The 25,175-nt window shown below is 47.9% G+C and overlaps 1 protein-coding gene across 3 annotated transcripts in view; it reads right to left on the bottom strand.

Annotated features, from left to right (window-relative positions):
- Positions 1-13,245, bottom strand: part of MRAS (muscle RAS oncogene homolog) — a 56,448-nt gene extending 43,203 nt beyond the window's left edge. For 2 of the 3 annotated variants that reach the window (XR_006787808.1, XM_045857289.1), the window contains exon 1: positions 12,727-12,978. The gene's annotated coding sequence lies outside the window, so the exon portion shown is untranslated. Of the gene's footprint in view, positions 1-12,726; positions 12,979-13,104 lie in introns of those variants that run through there. The other variant, XM_045857290.1, reaches the window with a different exon arrangement.
- Between the last annotated feature and the right edge of the window lie 11,930 nt (positions 13,246-25,175).

The raw sequence follows: 25,175 nt of genomic DNA, 5'->3' as shown, positions 1-25,175 counted from the left end.
CGTGTCTTTACTGTATCTCTTTGGGCTGCTCAGGCCCCACCCCTCATAAATGGGACTCAGCCCGCAGCGCCCACTGCCCCCTGGCCTCCACAGCCCCTTTCCCGCCCTTTTGCCTGGCATTCTCTTTCCCTTTCTCCCCCAGAGGCTCAAGCATCCCTTTACTCAAATCTGAGGTCAAGGCCTAGCAACTCTGTGGCTAGGCTCCGATCTCTGCCTGGGCCGCCTCCACCAGCACCGCCCTCCTTCCACACCAGCTTCGTTGTCCCTCAAGCAGCCCCTGAGCACATGCACTGTGCCTCCTGGAAAAACCACATGCGGGTGCCTGGAGCTCTCCCCGCGGACAGGGCACGCCAGCACTCCTGCTCTCTGGAGCAGCTTCTGCCCCCACTTACTCCTCATACAGCATCCTTATTCCTCGTACAGCATCCTTAAGTATGGGGGTGGCACCTGATCAGTCAGGGCTCCAGCCCCTGCAGGGCACCTCGAAGTCTGCCAATGAATGTTCTCTGCCTGCACTGCGGTTCCCCTGCCGGTGAAAACACTCCCTCTATAAGGAGCAGCCTCCCTGTCTCCCCCAGGAAGCATTTCTTAAACCCAGCTTCCCGAAGTGATCCTTCCTTCTCCTTCCTGGGCCCTGTCCTACCTCTCCAGGCCTCCTCCCACTGAGTCACCTTGCTTGTGTCTGTGGAGGGCCACCCAGGGGGCAGGGGGCAGCCGGAGGGCTCTGGAGCCGCTACTCCCTTTGACTGCTCTCAGCCACCTCACCACAAAGGCACTGTTTATTCCCTGTTAGTGATGAGGGACCCTGAGGTCACAGAGGCTCTGTGGCTTGTGCAAGGCCACACATCTCCATCTGCAAGTGACCACAAGCTTCTGCCTCTCCTGAGAGCATATCCCTCTCCCCTCCCCTCCGCTCAAGGAGCAGGGAGCTATTTTCCTGTCACAATTCCCCTGCTAGGCGGGGCAGGGGGCGCAGAGGGCTGGACCTCCTCTTCTTTATCTCAGGGTCCCCCTAGAGCCCTAGAGCAACTTTCTGCACAGAGATGCTCCATGTGGCTGCTGTCTGCATTTCCAAAACACAGGGTCGGCACCAGGAGCCAGGCGGGAGTCTGGCTTGGGTGAAAAGTGGGGCAGAGGTGGTGGGGGCACTATGCCCGTGGGCCACACAGAGGCCAGAGGAGTGAGTTAGTGGCCCTCTTAAGGGAGATGCCATGTGAGGATTCCCACTAGATTCACATGGGCACCAACCCAGCAGGAGGAGTAGGTGATAACGAGGGGCTCTTTCCAGCCACCTATGCTCCCAAACACTGGGAGCCCTGTAGCTCCTGGGGCCCAGCGACACCCCACCCCACCCCCAGAGTCTCTAGATGGCAACAAGGCAAATCCTCTCATACTACCTTTCTCCCGAGTGAGCTGTATGGAGCTAACCAGAACACAACTTCATGGGTTGTCCCACAAGGCTGTCCCAGACCAGGGCTCCTGTTTCCTGGATCTACAGCTTCGCACCAGTGCCCTTTGGTAAGAGGCCTGGAAGAACAGAGGTGGCAACGGAGAGCAGAGCGAAGGCCTGAAGCATCCTTCAGCAGCAGCAGCAGCCTCTGCCTGTTGCATGGATGCTTCTGGTCAGGGATGACTATAGCTAAACTCTAGCCCCCCAAGTCCTGGCTGACCACATCTCAACTGCTTTACCCTGCAGCAGCAGAAAGGGGGACTCAGGAAACAAATGGATATTCTAAACTCATGGGTAGGCAGAGGCCAAGCCCATCATAAGAGAAAGAGGGCAGATATAGTCAAGAGGGAAAGGTGGGGCCCGTGGCTAACAGGAGACCACTGCTACTCCCTCCCTGCTACCAGTTAACAGCTGCAACATGAGCACATCTGTAACAGGGTGGCCAGATAGTCTACATTTTGAAAGAGTAGCTAGGAATCTGGATTTTTATGCAAGACTGATATTTTAATGTTGGTAACAAATTAAAAAGTTTTACACACACTATAAAAGCTGAACAATCACCACTCTGGGTGGCCCCAGTCCACAAGAGCTCCCACCGCCACCCCTGGCTGCCTGGAGTGTGCCTGGAGCATGCACACACCGAATGGCGTGGCCACTCCAAGGCAGACTGCTCTCTGCACTGCCTTGGCCCGGCCTGGCTTTGGCCACATAGCAGTCCATGTGAAGTCTCACCACTTTGGAAGTAGAAGTGGCACTGGGGACGAGCGGCAGGGTGACTCAGCTGAGGGAGACTCTCCAGTCCAGCAGTCGGTAGGGGACAGGCGCAGGCCACTCCTGGAGCCCGTCCAAACACGGAGAGGGGGAGGCCAGAAAGGCACGTTCAAAAGTGACTGTGGCTTTGACTTGTTTCCATCAATTACATTCAAATTGTTAAACACCATTAATGAAAAATGTGGTAATTTTTATGTTTGACCCCCCCAAAACAAGAAAAAACAGGGTCTGGGCTCTTTCCTGAAGTGATCTGGTCTCCATTTTAAAAGAGTAATCAGACTTAGAGAAGGAGCAAGGGCAAAATAAGAGGGAAACTTCCTGAAAATGAGGTGGCAGGGCCAGGAGCAGCCTGGGGCAGTGTGGGATTTTCCTCTGTGGGGGCTGTGAAGCTGGCCTCAGGGAGGTGCGTCTGGCTGGCTGGCTCTGGAGGCCAAACCGGTTTGCAGGTGGGGTGGGATGACTTCTCAGGGACTCTTCTGAACTGTGGATTTTAAGCCCATTCATGTGAAGGGCAGGAGGCCACTTTTCACATCTTCCTCCCCAGTCTCTGAAGAGCTGCAGCATTTTTCCTGCCCTCGTCAGCAGCCTGGCCAGGCTGGATGGCAAGCCCTGGACGGCAGAGAGGGGACAACGGCAGAGCAGGGCAGGCCCGCTCCATTCCCAAGGGGCAAGACCCATCCAGAAGCTGCTATTAGCGGAGGGGCCAGATTCCTGTCCCTTTTTTCTATGTACATAAAAGGTACGAATCAAAGCGTTTGCCCCTCTGCTAGGTGTGCGACCTCAGGCACATTGCTCAACCTGTTTGTGCCTCAGTTTCCTCACTTGTGAATAACAGTATCCGTCTCACAGGATTGTTTGAAGAGCAGAATGTGTTAATATTTAGGACAGTACCTGGCACGTGAAGTGTTTGCTATTATTATTATCATTGGTATGTATGTTTGTAGAAATACAATTTGTTGTAGAAACTCCTGCCAAAGACCCCACTCCACCAAACAGACCAGAAAAGTGCCTGGAGCCACACAGAGCTGTGTTTTCTGGAGCATCCCAAAGTGCTCAGGAGAAGGGGAAGGGGGAAGACAGATGCTCCCTTTGAATCACCCCGTAGAGCCCGCTCTGCAGAGAGACTGCAGCCACTCAGCTGGACTGAAGCATCACTGCTGAGCCACCCCAGGGTTTGAACAAGAAGCGTATTTTATTCCTGAGGACTGGAGCAATAATCACAACCCACAACCCGTGCTGGCTTGTTTCAGGGGCTCAGGCAAAGGGAAAAGCTATGGAGCTGCAGTCCACCCCGGAGCCCACCTGATGGGGACGGTCCATGGTGGGTGAAGCAGGAGGAAGAGCCAATGTTAGGAGCATGGAAATGGATCCGAAAGGCCCAGTTCTGAATCCTGGTTGTGCCACATATTAGCTGTGTGACCTTAGAAATATTACAGAACCTCTCTGGACAAAACTATTATTGGCGACGGTAGCCATCTGAAGGTAGAATCAAGCTGAGTCCGGTGGCCGGGGTTGATAACTACAATGCACATTTATTAAGTCCTGATCATATGCTAAACACTTTCCATGTGCTTCCCTGGCCACCCTCACCGGCCCCCACACCAGACTAGGATGTACTCTTACAAAACACCCAACTGACTTGACGGCACTGTGCATGCTGGTGCTCCACTGCTTGATTGTTTATGAAGCAATGTGTCACCCCCACTCGACTGGCAGCTCCAGGAGGACAGGGCCTGTCCCCTGTTTTATTCTCCACAGTATCTGGTCCCCAGCGCATGCCTGGCATAAAGAAAGTGCTCAATAAATATTTGTTGACCTACATTAACGCTAATAATCACAACTACTCTGCAAACTGTTCCAACAGGAGTGGGGGGGAAATTAACACTTGGGTTTGCTCTGGCCATCAGGAAAGAAGGCCTGACCTAAGAGCTTGATCTGGCCAGGGTCAGTGACAGTACTAATCCCAGAGCCACCGCTGGTCTTACTGCAGGTAAGTAAAGGTGTAGGGCCGGGTGTGTAGCTCTTACTTAGATTAGATCTGTAATGGCTCTTTTCAGATGTAAAAGCACAGGCCCACAGCCGAGTCTAGAATAACCATCATCGTTGCTCTGCAATCAAAAGTAATGGAAATTGGAGTTTTCATAAGTTCTGGGGAAAGTGTCCAGGAAAATTGGCTCCTGGAACATGGCAGTAAATGAGGCTTGAGGAGACAGACAGCCAGCGAGAAGCTCTCCAAGGGCGTGAGCAGACACGGAGAGGAAGTCAGAAAAGTTTTAACTTCTGCCTCATTCTGAGCGATGGGTAACCCCCTTTCTTATCAGCCCTTGGTGAAAGCCTGTTACACACAAGAGCCTAAAGGCTTAGTGGGGCTTAGGAAATGAGGAGGCCAAAGCCTATTGTGCGCATGCAAAGTGTGGCAGCTGACCCTGCCAGAGGCCAGACGGCCAGCGGGCACAGTCCCCACCCTGCAATTCCTAGAAATACTGCAGACTTTGTTGATGCTTGGACAATGTTTTTTAAAAATGATATACTCAGAGAACTTCTACAAGGAGAAATCCTTTGGGAAGAATGAAGAAATATTGAGGGGAGCACCTCCCCTTTTCCACATATGTGGGATGAAGGCCTGACCCATACAATCAGACTGGAGCAAAAAGAGGGACAGGTTAGCTGGGCCATCTGCATTACAGCAGCATTGTCCCCTGGTAGAAACATGGCAAAAGAGGCTCACAGCAGAAGGGACTCACCCAACGTCACACAGACAAGAGGGAAGGGGCAGAAATTGGAGCCCATGCTCATGTCCCTGCCCGCTGTCCTGTGGGTCTTCCGAGGAGGGAGGGGAGGGCTGCGAGTTCCTCTGCAGCCCTGCTGGCAGGTTCAGACACTCGCCCGAGACCCTCCCTGGGGCCCTCTCCTTCCACTCAGAGAGGCCCTCCCACTCTTCCACTCAGCTTTCCTACTCAATCACACTGACCCTAAATAGAAAAAACATCCCTGTTAAATGCTTTATCAGAATGGTTATTTTGTTGAAGTGCCAAGTGACCTGCTCCCGCTCCCCCTTTCCATCCCTCCGGCCGGCCCCCATGTGAATCCAGAAGGAACACAAAGGCTTTGTTTCTTTATTTTGATTTCCTTCGTAAAATCTCAAACATGCAGGAAACACCCACCCAGTCCCAGAGAAGTGGACTCAGGCCGCTGTCCACTTCAGGAGGGTGGGGCTGGGGGTCAGGGAGTGGGGGTAGGCGGGAAGGTCCTGATGCCAGCTGACCTACACTCTGGGAGTGCCACCGGGGCACCTGGGGCCTGGCTTCCTTAGCAGGAAAAGAAGGGCTTCGGTGTGAGGGGCACGAGGCCTTCCCAGCCCTGCTGCCCAAAGAATGTCAACCTGAGGAATGTGGGTGTGGACGGATGGCTGAGCAGACAGATCTCAAACAAGTTTTTTTTTCTTATAGATGCCCTAAGGCTTTGGGACAGTGGCTCCACCCTTTTCCATCATCTCCGGTTGCAATAAAGCAGGCTTTGAAAGAAGAACATGACAGAGGCTATTTTGGGCTGCTGAGCCTACTTGTGAGGGAAGGGTACTCGCCAAGAAAGATGGGTTTGCCTCCATCTCTTCCTTGGGACCTCATTTCCAGTGGAATGAAAATATAAAGGAGGAACTTGTGCATTATCTAAAACAGGTGCTTTTCAAGAAGATACGTTGAAATTCTGAAGGATAAAAAGAAAAAAACCTAAACTGAATTAAAATTAATTTTCTTTTGAAATGATTATGGAATGCTTTGGGGAGGCAAGAACCTGCCCCCAGGACTCCCCAACAGGGTCAGATCCTAAGGGGTGGGTAGGCCGCCCAACCCACCACATGTTCAGCAGCCTCTACACAGCTCCTCGTGCCTATGAATACCTTCACTCTCCATCTGGGTGCCTGGCACACCAGGGGCAGCCAAACACACAGTGTGTACAGCGGCTTCTTTTAAAGCCAGAACTTTTCTTGAACACATGGGCCTGTAGCCTCATTTCAAATACAAGGATCTGGGCGGGGGGGGCAGGCTTTGGGGGAGGCACTCTTCTGCTTCATTGACCCGTGTATTCCTATGCCAGAGCAACACAACTTTAATTCCCCTAGTTCTCTAGTGTATTTTAGTATCTGGTAGGGCTAGTCCCTTCTTCTTATTCATCAACAGGTGTCTAAGTAAGGGAGCAAAATGCTCAAATTTGATTCTGAGATACTTCATTTTGGTCAACTTCAGGGTGGATTTAGAGTGGGTAAAATCAGGAACAGAGAAACGCTTGCAATGCTCTTGCAGCAATCTGAGCGAGAGAGGTTAAGGCTGGAGCCAAAGGAGAGATAATTAGAAATGAGGGGAGGAATTTAAGAAATAACCAAAACCATCGGGATTAAAAAAAAATAAAATAAAGGGTCTGCAAACATAAAGTGTATGTGTATTTCTGTTTAGCCAGACAGGAACTGGTTTTATAATGTGTTTAACTGCCTTCACTGGTACAGTCTCGGATCACTTCTATGGGGAGACAAACCCCAACAAAGCAGATTCTCCCGAGGTCTTTGGGTGCCCAGCCTTTGCTGGCTTTACAGCGTCTCCATCGGGTGAGGGAGAAGGGCACAGGCAGTGCTGTTCTTTGTCAGCAACTCAGGGGCAGAAAACACTTCAACTTGTTTTCACCACTTAATGAAGAGGATTCCGGGGCCACCTCAGGTCCCCAGTGTTCTATTATGAAATTAGTTCAAATCTTTGCCCCCAGTGGGTTGTAACTCCCTGAAAGTGGGATCTGCCTGAGTGTGGAAGCCTTTTCCAGAACTGTTTGAATCCTTTTCTGCCCTGATTTAAAAAGCACTGCTCTGAGAAATGTTCTAACTCAGGCCCAAGCTCCACACAAGCAGGATGGCATCAGGCTCCAGCTCTGGAGGCAGCTGGGGGTGGAAAGGAGAAGGCTGTGAACAGCTGGGTGAGAAATACCTCCCGTTGTCATGGAGAGCTTCCACCCTCTGCAGCTGGAGGGCTGCCTCTCCCTCCCCCACCCTCCTAGGACCAGGGCCAGGCACCTGGGGACCTTCTTCCTGAGCAAGCAGAGAAAAAGGAGAAATGGAAACGTGAAGGTAGGGATTAGAAAGGTTCTATGTTGCACTGTAGTCCCTTCCTTTAAAGTAGTTCTAGACTTTAGAATAGAAAATGTATTTTGTTAAAGATCATTTCAGATGAGCTACTCAACGAGTTGCTGTCATCTAGTTATAAAAGGAAAATCATATTTATTCTTTCCCTTTTCCAAATATATACACCCACCCTTTAAATGATAGTTCAGTTTGGGCAGCTGCGGCTAAATTATGCTCTGCAGTCTGGCCTGAGCCCACAAGGGTCAAGGCAGGTGTTTTCTGAGGGCAAATCCACTTTTTGGAAAAAGATTAAATCCAAAAATGCACACTCATCCTGCTCCCCTGTGCTCTCTCCCCAGTGTGGTCAGAGGCAACAAGAGGACCCATCAACAACCTTGAGGGACAACCAGGTGGCATTTCCAAAAGGCCACCACAGCTGAGGTCAGGCCCACACTAAGGATGAGGGACATGTTCTAAGTCCTGCAGTGTCATGCAAAGGACTGAGTGGGTAATGGGTACATGGTGTTTGTTATATTACCCCTTATATTTTTCCATTCTTATTTTTTTTTTAATTCAAAAATACACCACGTACACAAATGATTCAGGGCTTTGTGGCTAACTATCACCGGGTTTTCTGTCTGTCTCTGCCAAGCAGCCGCTTCTGCACCTCTGTGGGTTCTGTCACCTCCTAATGTCCCTGCACATGGGCCGATCCGTCCCCTTTCCTCCTGAGGCCTTTGCTCCCCTGCAGCACTGATTGCACATGGTCAGCCCCCCATCGGACGTGTCCCATGAGCAGCAGGAGAGAAGAGATGTATCGTTTTGGGTCCTCCAGTTCTGGGAGCAGTGCAGAGTGAAAGAAGGAGCGTGTGTGTGCTTCGGGACCAGGCAGACCCTGGTCAGACTCCTTCCAGGCTCTGCTTCTCTCAGAGTAAGTCTGTGGTGGCCTGCTCAAACTCTCCAAGTCTCAGTTCCCTCATCTGTGAAAGGCTAACAGCCAAACTGTGAGGCTTACAGGTGGCGAATACAGAGTGTCTGGCTTACCAGCCTTTGTTGAAGGAAAGATGGGAAGGAGAGAGAGGCAGGCAGATGGACACACAGAGAGGCTGTCTTTAAACCATGCCATTTGAGGAGCAGTTGAAGCAGACAGAGCTGCTGGTGCCGGAGAAAAGCATGGCTTCAAAGGTTCATGTGAGACAGACCCAATCGGACAGCTTAAGGGGAAAAAGGAAGAACTTTGCAAGGGTGAGAACATCCCCCTGGGGGCAGGCTGACCTGAGGGGCAGCAAGCTGCCTGTGTCTAGAAGGATCCAGCTGAAGCCTCACAGGCTGCATGGGAGGGACTCCCCTGTTGCAAGTTTCCCAGCCTTTACTCAAGGGATCATTTAAAAATCTTTCTTTAGCCTTAGTCTGAGCTAAATATCCATAAAAAAAAGATTTGATATGATGCCTGCATTTTTAATAGTAAGTATAAAACTAGTAAGAGCTGTATGTTCCCCCCCCACCAGAATCATCACCCTCACCACTATGAGGAATGTGCTCTACTGGGTCTGAACCCAGTCGACATAGGCTCCAGGGGCCCCCCTGGGCTAGGATTCTGTTATTTGAAGGTTGCCTGAATGCTGATAATACTCTTCATTTTTATAACCCTTTCTGGTTTCCCAAGCATGTTCTCATCTGTGTATTTCATCTAATCCCCCTGACAACCCTGAGGGCTCAACAGAGAAGTCACAGATGGTGCCTGGGCCACTGGAGCACGGGACCCTCCCAAGGTCCTATCGATAGTCATGAAGGGCCGGAACCAGAGCTCAGAGCTCCTCACTCTCCACCCCGCCCTCCTTCACTTTACACGCTGCACAGCCAAATCCTTTCCTGGTGCTCTCCGAAATCTCATTACCTATACAACCCATATGTAAATTCAGATAGACAGATGCCAGGCTCTCTTGATGAGAATATGCCCCTCTGAGACCCAGAATGTCACCTCAGCAGCCAGTAATGACCCTCATTGTCATTTGGCCATTGGCCATCAGCAGGCCCCACCTAGTGAAGCTACCAAGAACATTAAAGGACACTGAGTACTAAAGGACATTGCTACTTTATGACCCCCACTAGACAGATGGCTGTAGGAAGCTGCCGTGGATCATGCTAAGCGGTTAAAAGGGCCTAGGGGCTCAGTGGTGGGAGCTAGGCCAAGGAGGGCCAGGGGGCAGAGTCTCTGAGAATAGGTAGGGAAACCTCATCACGGGCAGCAGGAATGCTACCCAGAAGACTGGAGATGGGCATCAAGGAATGCATGGCGGGCACCAAGGAGGGCAGCCTTGGTTTGTCTGAAGCACGAGGTGGCAGCAGCATTGCCCTCTTCATCAGAGTTCTACAAGACAGACTCGCTGGCTGACTGCACAGAGTTCAACTCAGGCTGAGAACTGACAGCTGTCCCACTCTATTTTCATTCTTGACACTGTCTCTACCACAAAGGCATGCTGGCCCGTTGGGAAGGCAGAGTGACACAGTAAATCCTGGGTAAACAGTAGTGAAGCAACCTGGCTTAGACCAGGGGATCTAATGGGGATCCAGGACATGTTTTCAGAGATCCCTGAAACCCCTGAATTGTATGCTCAATTTTGTATACCCAAGCAATTTTTCTCTGGGCTTCTCACTGGCATATTCAAGAAGCTGCCTGTCCCATGAAAGAACTTGCTGGAAGTGACACTGATATTCCATGCCTGTGTACCGAGACCTCACATGAGCTGAGAGCATCTTTGGGAAATCTAAACTCTGTTTAATCCACTATTACTTGGAGTCTGTTATTTGCAGCCAAAAGCATCCCTACTGATCTAGTACCATAGGGCCAGTGACATCACCCAAGACTACGAGGATTGGTGTGTCCTCAGAGTCCACCAACAAAATTCTCAAAGCTTGAATTCTCTGCTCAGCCTCTAGAGAATGGGCACCTGCCAGATGCCCCAGGTACAGGGAACTCTGCCAGCTCCTTCCTTTTTCTCATTCCCAGACAAAGGTAACTGTACCTTTGTATAGCCAGCCAGATGCCTGTCCTGGGTCTGGCAGAAACAGAGCTTCTGGAACTCAATGCACACCCTCTGGACACTTGAGAACATTCCAGCTTTGCCCAAGAATGTGTTCCCACTTAGTTCAGACGTGTATGGTTTGTATGCATGATACAATGCTCACGAGCAGGTATGTTTTCAATCACTTGCAGGGAGGCACACTCCATTTGGGGGCATTTCATGGGTAGAACAATGATCACACCAGATGTGAAATATAAAATAGAGGTCACATTTCCCTGAGAACTCACTCAGTCTAGCAGGCTGGTCGACATGCGATTCTGACTGATGTTAGGGCCTGGAAGCTAGTTCAGCTCCTCAGAGCCCAGTGGTCCTCCCTGGTTCCAGGATCACTCAAGCTCTGGAACCAGCCCCAGGGATAACTGATATGTCACTTTATAAGCAGCTCAGATAATAGAAGGTGTAAAGTACTTGTGATTAGAGCTAGTAATAAAAGTTATACCTATCATAAAAATATCTTATGTAGATGAAAACATGAGTAGTGGAAAAATACAAACTGCTCTATGCAGAGGCAAAGCTGGCAACTCGGGAAGACTGTCGCTTGCCTCACCAGGGCTCAGCAGAGGGCCTTGACCTCCCCTTCTCCATAAGGAAATGTTGAGGCCAGGGGTTGCGGGGGGGGGGGGGGTAGTTTCCAACAGAGCACCAGGTTTACTCAACACTCACTCCTGCCCAGAAAGAGGCTGGCAGACCCTGCAGCCTTGAAACCCCCAGAGCATCAAAGCCCCATGCTGTCTGCCCTGGCAGAGAAAGGACAAACACCACCATAAACCACAGACAGAGAAGCTAACTGGACGCTGGGCAGTGAGAACAGACCCAAGGATGAAAATCATGGCCTGAAACATTTTTAACCCCAGTCAGCAGGGACACACGATTTACAGGAAATTAGGAGATTTACAAAATGTTAGCCAGCTCAAGTTTCTTCCCTCCGAAGAGAAGCAGGAGAAACTCTAAGAACTGTCTCAGTGAAAGTGCTCTGTTCAGAGCAAAGCCCCCGACACATGTCAGTTATTAATACACAGCAACAGCTCACCACCCCATACGTCCACCCACCAGAGAATGTCAGTAGAGGAAAGCACAGCACAGGCTGCCCTGGAGCCTTCAAGCGCGGGATGGCCCGACCCTCACAGGAGGGTCCTGGACAGCTGCATGATCTAAAGCATGATCTCTAGAAAGGCTCTTGGGCACGTTAGTGACCCTTTTAGCCCCAGTTCACCACCTGCACATGAAGATAATAAAAAAATCTTTTCTGCAGGAGTCTTGTCAAATGATCAAACACATCCATGTCTGGTCTGTGTGAGCCCTGTTGGCTGCTGTTATTTCAGTAGAGCTGAGGGGTTTTTCAAGTCAGATCTCCCTATTATTCCTGCTGCCAGGGAGGTCACTCTTTTGAGGCCACAATGCCCAGCCTTGTCCCGGTCAGATCCAGGACAGTTGAGTCCTGGAATGGAAAGAACTATTCTAGCCCAAGCAGGGTTCCGTGGCCGGAAGAAGGACAAGCCCAGAGCTCTGTGATGAGGACCACCATGAGCCCTTGTCCACCTTTCCAGGCTCGGCTTTGTCCCCAGCCAGCACAGACCTCGGTCCCGGCCACAGAGTCTAAAGGCCGTTGGATGCTCCTGCCAGGCATCACCTCCTCTAGGAGGCCCTCCCTGACCTTCCACACTGTCTGCTCCCAGAACCCCTGAGCTTCCCTGATCCCAGGCCCTACCACGCTGGGCTGTGGCTCAGTTTGTGCCCCTACCTTCCCTGCAGACCAGCAGCTGGCACTGTGCCCCACACACGGTGGGCGCTCCAGCCAAGTCTGGTCAATGAATGAGCCCGGCCCTAGTTGCGACCAGAGAGAGCCCCATGTGCAGTGTAGAGTTGCTTTTGAAGAAGGCTGCTTTTTGTTATTCAGCTGAATTTGACAACTCCACCCACGGATCCAGCGCTTGTTAACGCCATTTTAAAAGGGGAGAAAGGCCCCCACCCCCACCCCCACAATCGCGTTGCCCACCTCCCCGTGGGTTCTCACTGGGGCAGACAAGGAACCCAACAGCGATTATTATAACAGAGCCTCTTTGGGTGGTCGGCAGGCCTTCCCCACTGGAGTCTCAGTCGTGGCCGATTTCTCGATCACACACCGTTATTCGGGAGCCTGTGGTGGGGTCCAAAGGCTCCTTAGTCCCAAAGCGTGCTCAGCTAGGAGAGCGCAGCCCGGGCCGGGGGCCGCCACACCTCCGGCCCGGAACAAAGCGCCAGCCAGGGCTGGGGGCCGCTTGGCCCGCGCCCTCCCTTCTCCTCTTCTCCCGTTCCCAGCTGCCCTTACCACTCACCTCACGCTCCAGTCCCGGCTGGGCTCGGGCCCTCAAGTCGCCTCCTCCATGCTCCAGCCGGACTGACGGCTCTGGCCCGCCGGCCCGCCGGTCTCTCTGGCCTGTCCCCACCCTGGCGCCTCCTTAAAGCGACCGCGTAGCCCGCGAGCGCCGGGAGCGCCTGCCTCGCAGCGCATTCCTTATATTGCAACAGCGCCTGCTAAAAATAGAGCGCTGCGGGCGCAGGGGTAGTCGGCCCCGTGCCGCTACCCAGCCGCCCCCGCTTGCACCCTGGCGCCAGGACGCGCTACCCGCCACCCGTGCGGAGTACCCTGGACGCTGCAGGGCGCGCGAGCCTGGCCACGGACCGGTGCCTCCCCCTTGGCCCTGCGCACTTACCCGGGTCCCACTCGTGGCTCCGTGGAGCTGGCTTTAAGGTGGACGTGGAATGGGAATTTGTCCCGGCCCCTTTAAGAGCCTCTGCGCTCCAACCTTTAAATCTCCGCTGGGCCCGGCCAACTTCTTAGCCTCCCCAGTCCTATGCGATCCCGAATTCCCTTAGAATCTTAACCGTAACTGCATTCCCTTAGAATCCCCTAGCGTGTGTCTTTCTAGATCCTGCCTCCAAGGTCGCTTTTCCAGGCCCTCCTGGGGCACCATTCCTGGGCCCAAAGTTCGTTCAGATGGATGCGACGGGGATGAGCGACACGCGCGCGCTCCTTTTCCTTGTTTCAGTTCCGCTAACTTGTCCACTGGCGTCATTTATCCCTCTTTTAAAAATAAAGGTACAATTCGCATATTATAAAATTCTACCTTTTAAAGTATTCAATTTAGTAGTTTGTAGTTTATTTGCAAAGTTATGCAACCCTCACCATTACCAGTTTCCAGATCATTTTCATAATCGGCTCCCCGCCCCTCCCAAACTGTACCCATTTGCAGTCACTCCTCCTTTCCACCTCCCTCCACCCCTTGGAAACCACTAACCTACTTCTGGACTTGCCTCTTCAGGACATTTCGTATAAAAAGAATCATACAACGTGCGGTCTTTTGTGACCAGAGTTTTACACAGCACGATGTTTCCACGGTTCATTCGTGGAGCAGCACACAGGAGCACTTCACTCCTTCTCACGACTGAATAATATTCCATTGTATGTGTGCACCACATGTTGTTACTCCCCTCATCAGCTGATGGACAGTCGGGTTGTTTGTGCTTTGGGGGTATTATCAATAAAGCTGCTATAAACAAGTCTTTGTATGAACATATGTTTTCATTTCTCTTGGATATATACTTAAAAGTAGAATTGTGGGTCATATGCTAGCCATGTTTAACATTTTGAGGTCTCCTCGAACTGTCTTCCAAGTCACTGTTTGGCAACTGTCTTCCAAGAACACTGTTTGGCATTCCCACTAACGATGTGTGATAGTTTCAGTGTCGCCATGTCCTCACCAACACTTCTTACCCTCCGTCATTCTTTTATTATAGTCATCCTAGTGGGGGTGAAGTCTATCTCGTTGTAGTTTTGATTATCAGTGTCATTTTTGAGGACGTTCCTTTTGTGGGTGGACCTTGATTATGACTTGGGACCAGCTCTACACATCCAGGGAACCCTTATCACTTTGAGACCTGCACCCTCCACCCCAGCCCTAAAGGGACCTTACTTCCCTGGGTTCTGCACACCATGCTGGGGCTCCCAGTGTGATGCAGGTTTCGATTGGCATCCCAGGTGGTCATGCAGCCAGTTGGTGAGAGCTACTGTGCCCCCTGCATCCCCACTTCCCCCTGCTGTTCTGAAGGCACCGCGTGCGGACCCCAAGAGTCCCCATGCCAGGGGGACGTGGATTGGGTGCAATCAAGAGTTTGTCACTTTGGTAGGGAGTAGCAGAACTGACCGAGGAGGGGCCCCAGGGACAGATGTTCATCTTGACTGGCTGGATCTTGTCCTGGAAGCTGCCTCTTCCTCTCTCTTCCATTTACCACAGGCCGTGGGGGAAGCAGGCAGGGGTTTGCATGTTTTGGTGTCTGTCAGCCCCTCATGGGCTCTTCTGTGAAGAGACACTCTCTCCTGGGCCCTGACTGGCACAGTGGCCAGACTTGCTCCCAGCTTGAGCGGAGATGTCTACATAAGAATCAAAGATTTACCCCTTTCTACCAGTTTCATACCCAAACCTTTAATAATTTGTCTCTTCAGAAATGGAGTTAAACAGCTAGTAATCACATGCAGGTACCTGAGATTCACTAATGATGAAAGTAAACCCTGCAGGCTGTGGCTGGGGTCTTCAGCAGGGAGCCTACCCCATTTGGGCTGTCTCCTCTGCTCTTTGAACCCTGAAATAAAACATGGCTCAGTTGCTGGCAAATAGGGACTTCAGAGAACAGGGTCACTAAATGGAAAAGTGAGACCTAGGTTTGACAGTTCATTCACTCGGTAAACACTGCCGGAGCACCTACTGTGGACCAGGTGCTATGGCAGAACCTACCTCCAAGCAAAACCAGAGTACCATCGAGGCATGAGTGGCGTGGGAAAGAAGGTCACTGGGAGCCCTGACTGGTGTGGCTCAGCGGGTTGGGCATCATCCCGCAAACCGAAAGGCTGCAGGTTCGATTCTTCATCAGGGCTCATGCCTGGTTTGCAGTCCATGTCTTAGGTTGGGGGCATGAGAGAGGATTGATGTTTCTTTCTCTCTCCCTTCCTCTCTCTCTAAAAATAAATTAATGAAAAAATTTAAAAGGCACAGAGTGGGGATGGCATGGGAGCCCAGAAAGGGACACCAAAACCAATGCCAGAATGCAGGAAACAGGAGTGAGAGGTGATGGGTGAACCAGGGATTGAAAGACAAACAACAGTCAGATAAACCAGAGACAGAAAACCTCATATGCTGAGGCATGAGTGAGATCAAGTCTTTCCAAAAACGCCAGCAGATCTGAATGGCTGAGTTAGGTGTGCTTGGGGCATGGCAGAAGCCAAAAACCCAGGCAAGATTCAGGCCCAAGTTTCAGGTCCTGAGAGCCAAGGTCAGCCACAGGATGTTTTTCCCAGAAAGGGGCAAACATCAGAGGCTCTGGGCTGACCCAGAGTAGAACTTTCCAGCGCGATGACATGAGCAAATGTGCCTCATCCACTGCGACGCATCCTGTGCTTGCCTCTATGTCCCAAAACTTGCTGAGTGCCATGCCTAAGAGCAGACCCAAGCAGGTGCCCAGGGGTTAAGTAGGCAAACCTGGAGGGCGGGGGCACATTGGGGCCAGGAGCCAGCCAAGTCATTGTGGCACAATTTTCCCTCAGAATTCCCAGTCCCAGTGTGGCCCCTGGGCATTAAAGCAGCTCTGGGTCCTGAGCACTCATGGTGTGCCAGACATGGGCATAGTGATGGGCCTGCCCACCTCCCAATGACCTGTGCAGAAGGTCTTACGTACCCTCTTTCAGATGTAAGGAGACCCCAAGCCCAATCCCACCCAGCCAATAGACTGACAATAGACTTGAGGTGCCGGTCAGTGGCTTGTGTGTTTGGCGTTGGGAAAGCAGGGTGAAGATGAGGAGGATGCTAACACTCGTTCTGTCAGAATCTCTCCAGGCCTGTGGCTGAAACTAGATCTTTTTCCTGACCCTGAAAGCACCAATTATGGGTTAGCAGAAGAGCCTCACCCCACCCCATGTCTGTTCATCCCCTCAGCTGACCTTTGTTCCATGCCAAGCACAGGACTTTCTTCCCTGGGCTGCCCATGATATGGCACCAAGAACTACATGGTCTTTGCTCAGGGTTTTCATGGCCTTTACTAACCCATGTTCAGTCAGTTCTCATCTTCAGCTCTTCTTGTGATCCCCTCCCCGCCCTGCTCCTGGCTCTATTCAGAGCCAGGCCTAGTTTCCCTCCCTGATGCTTGTGGTTCCTGATGCTCACAGCTCATCCCTCACATGGGCTTCTCTTGCTCTCTAGTGGCCAGAAGAGCAGTTTTCAGTCTACTTCCCATTCATGGCCAAACTTTTCCAAAAAGTTGTCCATACTCAACTAATATGTTTGTTTTCACCCCCATGGCTCTTCTTTTGTTTAAATTAAAATCCAGTGACTCTTAAATAGTTTGGGCTGCTAACTCATAGGAAAGATATAGGCTTGCATTGCAAGCCGAACACACATATACACACACAAAACTTTCATGAAACAATACTTATCTTGACTATGTGTTGCACGCTGATCTATTCTATTCTGTTTCACTAAAAAATGCCAGCAAGACCTCTACATGGATTTCATGGGTTGTGCCCTACAGTCTGGGGAACACTGATTTGTATTTTGACAATCCAGAGCCTCAAGGTAGTGGCATTACAGCAGACATTTGTCAAGAAAGAAAAGTCAACTCTAAGATTTTGAAATACATGCTAGAACAATAGTTTGAAAAGAGAAAAGGGTTAGGATTTTCAAAGGCCCAGGAAATTTTCTCTCCTAGGCAGGATGTAGCAGGTTGCGGCAGCCCAGGGCTCCTAGTGCAGTGAAAGGAAGTGAGGCTCTCCAGCTGTTCCCTCTCCCCTCCCCCAGCGCATTTGCCAGTTTGGGGCTCTGGCTAATGATCAAGCTTTGCCCAGAAGGGAGATCTCTAATGGAGGAAAGAGAAACCAGCAAAGCTTTTAGTGGCCACATGGTACTTGAATGACAAATTGGAACACAGGTGGCCTTAAAAATACAACCAATTTTCTCCACATGACATTTGCTGTGTTCTGGGCCTGGGAATGCTTCTAGTAAGTAGAGTGAAATCTTCTGTAGTCCCATTATGCTTAAAAAACAAAGGCTCCCCAAGAATAAAGGGCCTGCCTCAAACACAAGGCCAGCACTGCCCTTGTGATATTTGCCAGATTTTAAATTTCCATGGGGACAGAGCCAGGAAAGCTGGATTGGGAACCTCTGAAGAGCAGAGCTGAACCTCCACAGTCTTTCATGGCTGAAGACAGAGGGACCTGAAGGTTCCTAATCAAAATCCACACATGAGGAGTAGTTACAAACCAGGGATAGATTGTTTTATAACAATTGAAACTCAGCCCCAGCCCAGCTCAATTCTTCCCTGGATTGAGATGATCATCCCTCACCCCATCTGCTTAAAGAAAGAAAGAAGGAACACTTTGGCAAATCACATCATCTGAAGTCTCTATACCTCCTATATACAATGTAAAAAGAATAACTAAGCAGGTGAAGAGGCATGAAAATATAATTGATAAGCAAAAGGAAAAAATAGACAATAGAAGCAGATACACAAATCATTCAGATGTTGGAGTTAGTAGACAAGACTTTAAAATAACTGATGGTAGAGGAACTGGAACTCTCATACAATTGCTGGCAGAAGCATAAAATGGTATATCCACAGTGAGTTGGACAAGGAAATTTTCATGTACAGAATTATTAAGTAGAAGAGGGGACTACTTACTAAGGGGAAAGATAACTCTAAAGAATTATAGTTAAAGCAGATAGGGACATCTCCTAGGGCTAGGGCAGAACACCCAAGGAAGGAACAAACCTGTAAGAAGAGGTCCTGACCCTTACTTTCTACCACCAGGCTAAGATTCATACCTTATTGGAGATAGTACAACTGCCTCACTGGGTGATGAAGTTCACCAAAGTTCCGTGCAGGTGAATTCACTGGAAAGCATTTCTCTTTGGTGTTGAGGGAAGCCTTCCACGGAAAGGTGCTACATTGTGGAAGTTGCTGCAAGACTTCCTGCAGGAGGAGTGCATTGGAAAGTTGTCCTCTGGGAGACTGGAGGAAGCTGCCAGTGAAGACAAGCTGTGTTCTTTTGTGTGGCCACATGTGCAGCAACTCTGTGCTGCAGGAACCTGCCAAGTGAGCACATCAGGACCAGGAAGAGAAACCATACTGCTGCAGTGGCTGTCCATGCTTTCTACTGACAAAGTTTAATGTTATGCCAGATGACTATGCCAGATGACAAAGGAGAAATGTTTGTGGGGTACAGCTCCATTAACACCAGGCAGGTAATTAAGGTTGGATTTGGAGCTGAGAAATACAACTGGCATTGAAAAACTGTATAGTAGACTTCTGGCCACGATGGAGGCATAGGTAGACACACTGTGCCTCCTCGCACAACCAAAAGAAGGACAACAACAAACTTAAAAATAAAAACCAGAACTGGAACTTAAAAATTCTGGCAACCAGAATTGCCAGAAAATTGAACTGTATAGAAGCCTGACAACCAAGGAGTTCAAGAAGAAACATTCATCCAGACCGGTAGGAGAGGTGGAGATGGGCAGCCAGGCGGAGAAGACTTGCCGCAAGGCAGTGGCTTGCAGACAGAGTGGTCCCACATTTGGGTGCAAATAAACCAAGAGGAACAACTGGGGAGTGAGACAGACTGCGCAACCCAGGATTCCAGCGTGGGATAATAAAACTTCAAAATCTCTAACTGAAAACACCTGTGAGGGTTGAGGCAGAAGGAGAAACTTTCAGCCTCACAGGAGAGTTCACTGGAGAGGTCCACAGGGTCCTAGAATGTACACAAACCCACCCACCCAGGAATCAGCACCAGAAGGGTCCAATTTGATTGTGGGTAGCAGGCAAAGTGACTGAACTCTGGCAGAGCAGAGCCAGCCTCACTGTTCTCTCTCAGGCCCCTCCCCCACATACAACATCACGAAGCAACGATGTGGTTTGCCCCTAAGGCTCTGCCCCTTTTGATGTAACAGGCAAGCCAAGACAAAAAAAAAAAAGGCCCAAATGAAAGAACAGATCAAAGCTCCAGAAAAAAAATGCAACTAAGTGACAAAGAGATAGCCAACCTATCAAATGCACAGTTCAAAACACTGGTAATCCGGAAGCTCACCGAATTGGTTGAATATAGTTGCAAATTAGAGGGGAAAATGAAGGCTATGAAAAGTAAAATAAAGGAAAATGCACAGGACACCAACAGTGACGGGAAGGAAACCAGGACTCAAATCAGTGGTTTGGAGCAGGAAGAACAAATAAACATTCAACCAGGACAGACTGAAGAAACAAGAATTCAAAAAAAATGAGAAGAGGCTTAGGAACCTCCAGGACATCTTTAAACATTCCACCATCCAAATCATAGGGGTGCCAGAAGGAGAAGAGGAAGAGCAACAAGTGGGAAAGTTATTTGAACAAATAATGAAGAACTTCCGCAATCTGGCAAAGGAAATAGTCTTCCAAGAAGTCCAGGAAACTCAGAAAGTCCCAAAGAAGTTGGACCCAAGGAAGCACACACCAAGGCACATCATAATTACATTACCTAAGATTAAAGATAAGGAGAGAATCTTAAAAGCAGCAAGAGAAAAGGAGATAATTACCTACAAAGGAGTGCCCATTAGACTATCAGCTGATTTCTCAAAAGAGACCTTGCAGGCAAGAAGGGGCTGAAAAGAAGTATTCCAAGTCATGAAAGGCAAGGACCTACATCCCAGATTGCTCTATCCAGCAAAGCTATCATTTAGAATGGAAGGGCAGATAAAGTGCTTCCCAGATAAGGTCAAGGTAAAGGAATTCATCATCACCAAGCCCTCATATATGAAATGTTAAAAATACTTATCTAAGAAAAAGAAGATAAAAAATATGAACAGTAAAATGACAACAAACTCACAGCTATTAACAACTGAGCCTAAAAGCAAAAACAAACTAAGCAAACAACTAGAACAGGAACAGAATCAGAAATGTAGGTCACATGGAGGGTCATCAGTGGGGGAGTGGGAGGGAGAGAGAGAGGAGGAAAGGTACAGAGAATAAGTAGCACAGACAGTAGGTAGAAAATAGACAGGCGGAGGTTAAGAACAGTATGGGAAATGTAGAAGCCAAAGCACTTACATGTATGACCCATGGACATGAACTAAAGAGGAAGGGGACCGTGGGTGGGAAAGGGTGTGCAGGGTGGAGGGGAATAAAGGGGGGGAATGGGACAACTGTCATAGCATAATCAATAAACTATATTTTTTTAAAAGAAAAACTGTCTAGTAGAGTCTACTAAAGCTAAATATATACCTATCTTCTTACTTAACATTTCTACTTCTAGGTATACACCTAAGAGAACTTAGTACATACATTCACCAAAAACATTTACAAGAATATTTATAGGAGCTTTATTCATAATAGCTAAAAACTGGGGACAACTCAAATGTTTATTAGCTGAAGGATGAATACATTCTGGTTTATTTGTACAATGAAATACTACACTTCAATAAATAACAAGGAAATAGTGATATGTAAACAACACACATGAATCTCACAAACATCATATTAAGTCAAAGGAGACAGATTGAAAAGACAACACACATGAAGTCCAGTACAAAGTAGAACTGACTGATGGTGATAGAAGTCAGAACAGTGATTATCTCTAGGGCAGGGGCAGTGACAACTGAGTGGGAAAGCAATGCCTGGAAATGTTATCTTGATCTGGGTGGTGGTTATGTGCACATATACAAATGTGAAAATTCATCAAGCTATGCATTCATGATTAGCATACTTTATATATTTCACTGTATGTGTTATACTTAAAAATTCAAATTGTCCCCACCTACATTAATATGTTGAAGAAAATAAAGGAAAATATAGATAGAATAGATGAAAGGGTTAAATGATTTGCAAAACCAGGCTAAGATCCTGGGGTTCCAACTGCTGAGGAAACCAGAGCACAACTGTGTGAGGGACACTCGGCACATCCCCTGCCTGGATAATGCCTGGCACATGAACTCGAGGGGTGTTCTCCAGACTCCAAGACATCCAGTTTCTTTCAAGAAACCATGGCTGCTCAGGAAGCTGTGCCCCTCCCCCAGAGCACAGGCTCGGGTGTCTAGAGTGGGAGCCCACCCTGCAGGGGCTCTGGGTGGAGCATGGAGAGACAGCTGGGGAAGCAAGGGAGACAGGAGGGAGGGCCCCCACACAAGGGGCTCCTGCAGGCACCATGAGGAGAGGGAGTGAGTATATGTAAGAGACAATAACAAAAACACATTAGAAGGGGAGAGAAAAGCAGTCTTCGTACATTCTTCCTAAAAACCAAAGTACAACAGTAAAATAAAAACTGCTGAGAGCAAAAAAAGAAAAGAAAATGTTCCTGGTGTCAAATTTGGATCACAGAAAGGTTTCCCTTGAGTAAATCGCCACCTTGTGGCAATGAATGTAACTTTCAGGATAAAGAATAAGGTTTTGTTTTTTCAATCTTTGGATTCCAAAAGCAAAATTAACAATGAAAAGGACCTCCCTTAGGGTATGTCTAATTAAAGCAGTTGTCTTTAAGAAAGACATCTGACATCTAACCCTTTTCAAAAAGAAAAAAAGTGTCTATCTTTTAGTGTGCTGACAGGAAGAGTTTAGTGCCTGGTTTAAATTTTATTTGGGGAGCTAAGTTCAAAGAGAGATTTCAAACCATTCAAGAGCTTGAGTAACCACCACATAACCACCACCTTGTGTCAATGAACACCACTTGCATCTAGGAGACCCACTTTGCGGTGCTGTGTCTTACAGACATTATTACATGGATGTGCCACAGTTTGATTATACATTGACCATTGAAGGGCATTTTGATTACTTCCAATTTTTGGTGATTATGGATAAAGCTTCTATAAATATTTACATGCAGGTTTTTGTGTACACATAAGTTTTCAGATCAACTGGGTAAAGATGTAGGAGCATGACCACAGATCAGATGGTAAGACTATGTTTAGCTTTGTGAGAAACTGCCAAACCGTCTTCCGCAGAGGCTGCACCATTTTGCATTCCCACCAACAATCAACGACAGTGCCTGCTGCTCCGTGTCTGTACCAGCATTTAACAGCGTCAGTTTGGGGGATATTTGACATTCTTATAAGTGTGTAGAAATATCTCATTATTGTTTTGATTTCTAATTCTCTAATGACAAATGAGGTTGAGCACCTTTTTCATTTGCTTACTTCTCACCTGTATATCTTCTTTGGTAAATATCTGTTCAGATCTTTGAACCATTTTTAAGTTGGCTTGTTTGTTTTCCTTTTGTTGAGTTCTGTATATTTTGGATAGAAGTCCCTTATCAGATATGTGTTTTGCAAATATTGCTCCCAGTTTATGGCTTGTCCTGCTATTCTCTTACACCTTTTGCAAGGCACACATTTTTAATTTTAATAAAGTCTAACATATTTTTTTCTTTCATGGATCATGCTTTTGGTCTTGTGTTTAAAAAGTCATTGCCAAACCCAAGGATTGCCTAGATTTTCTCCTATGTTTCTTTCCTGGAACTTTTGTACTTTCGCACTTTATGTTTATGTCTATGATCCACTTTGAGTTAATTTCTGTGAAAGGTGTAAGGTCTATGTCCAGATTTACTTATTTATTTATAGCAAATCAATGTTCAATTATTCCAGCACTATTTTTTTAAAGACTTTCCTTTCTCCACTGGCTTTTCTCTGTCTCTTTGTCAAAACTGAGCTAACTACATTTGTGTGGGTCCATTTCTGGACTCTGTATTCTGTTCCATTGATCTATGTATCTATTCTTCCACTAATATCATGCGGTCTTGCTTATTGTCGATCTGTCTCCTTTGACTTAATATGATGTTTGTGAGATTCATGTGTGTTGTTTACATATCACTACTTCCTTGTTATTTACTGAGGTGTAGTATTTCATTGTACAGATAAACCAGAATGTATTCATCCTTCAGCTAATAAACATTTGAGTTGTCCCCAGTTTTTAGCTATTATGAATAAAGCTCCTATAAATATTCTTGTAAATGTTTTTGGTGAATATATGTACTAATTTCTCTTAGGTGTATACCTAGAAGTAGAAATGTTAAGTAAGAAGATAGGTATATATTTAGCTTTAGTAGACTCTACTAGACAGTTTTTCTTTAGAGGAAGTCTTGAAGTCCACTAGTGTGAGTTTTCCAACTTCAGCCTCATGTTGGCTGTACTGTATCTCTTACTGTTTCATATAAACTCTAGATTCAGTTTGTTGGTTTCCACAAAATAGCTTGTTGACATTTTGACTGAAATTGTGTTTAATCTATAATCATAGTGAAAAGAATTAATATCTTAACACTATTGATTCTTCTTATCCACAAACATGGAATCCCTCTGCATTTATTTAATCTTTTCCATTTCTTTTATCAGCTGTTGTTGATTTCTAGTTTAATTGTACTGTGATCTGAGAACATACTCTGTATTACTTTTATTCTTTTAAATTTGTTAAGATATGTTTTATGATCTAGAATGTGGTCTGACTTGATGAATGCTCCATGTGACCTGAGAAGAATCTGTCTTCTGCTGTTGTTGGATGAAATATTTCTTAAATATGAATTAGATCAAGTTTACTAATGTTGTTGCTCTGTTCGACTATATCCTTGCTCGTCGTCTGCCTGTGGGAACCGTTCATGACCAAAAAAGTGGTACAAAGTCTTCGATTTTAATAGTTGGTGTGTCTGCTTTTCCTTGCAGTTCTATCAGGTTTTGCCTCATGTATTTTGATGCTTTCTTAAGTGCATACACATTAAGTATTGTTGTGTCTTCCTAGAGAACTGACCCCTTCAATATTATGTAATGCATTCTCTTCATCCCTGATACATTTCCTGCTTTGCCTGAATTAATGTAGCTATTCCAGCCTTTTTTTTTTTTTGACCAGTGTTAGTATGGCATAGCTTTCCCTTCCCCTTTACTTTGAACTTATCTGTGTCTCTCTATTTAAAGTTGATTTCTTACAGACAACACACAGTTGGGACTAGTTTTTATCCACTGACAATCTCTATCTTTCAATTTGTGTAAACCATTTACATCATGTTTGTAACTGTTTTCTATTTGTTTCACTTGACTTTCATACTTAATTTTGAATTTGTAATTTTGTATTCTCTGTCTTAAAGGCAGTCCCTTAAAAACTGAAGCCATCCTGTCTGGTATGCATTAAATACCTGTGAAAAAAATGTGCACACCAGCCCTGCTGGGAAAGAAGGGATGCAGGGATTCAGGGAAGCAACTGTATTATACCTCCGTGAACCGGGTCTAGGCTTGGTGGGTCCAAATCCCAGTTACTGACAAACACTTCAGCCAATGAGAATGTTTCTTTAGTCCAATTCTGAGGGCAGGGGGTGGGACTCCCACCTGCCATTTCGCTGGGCCCAGAGTGGGCGTGGCTTACATGTGCGAATGTTTGTTACCTGACTCACTTCACTTTGGTCTGTGTTGCCATGCTACCGTGGCTGGGTCGCTGAAGACTAGGTTGGAAACTCTCGCTGCACGTTGGAGACTTCGTACCTGTCGAGAGATCGTTCGCGGTGGTTCAGTTTCCCAGGAATACATTTAACAGTAGGAATAACAGTGTTCTGTGGCCTTTTTTTCCGCCCAAATTCTTTGTCTGGCGCCCCAACTCAGGCCTCTGCGAGTGCCCCTCAGTGGGCTCCGCGGCTAGGAAGGATTTCATGAATCCACAGTAAATGCACCCCGACCCCCTCCAGCCACGAGAGCCCCGTGGGCTTCAGGCTCCGCTTCCACTGTGGGGTGTTCATTTTGCA

This window comes from Phyllostomus hastatus, unplaced genomic scaffold, assembly GCF_019186645.2.
Source record: "Phyllostomus hastatus isolate PE091 unplaced genomic scaffold, TTU_PhHast_1.1 phas_scaffold_129, whole genome shotgun sequence".
NCBI classification, from domain to species: domain Eukaryota; kingdom Metazoa; phylum Chordata; class Mammalia; order Chiroptera; family Phyllostomidae; genus Phyllostomus; species Phyllostomus hastatus.
The sequence above is the reverse complement of the archived record's forward strand: the minus strand, read 5'-3'. Positions and strand labels throughout refer to the sequence as shown.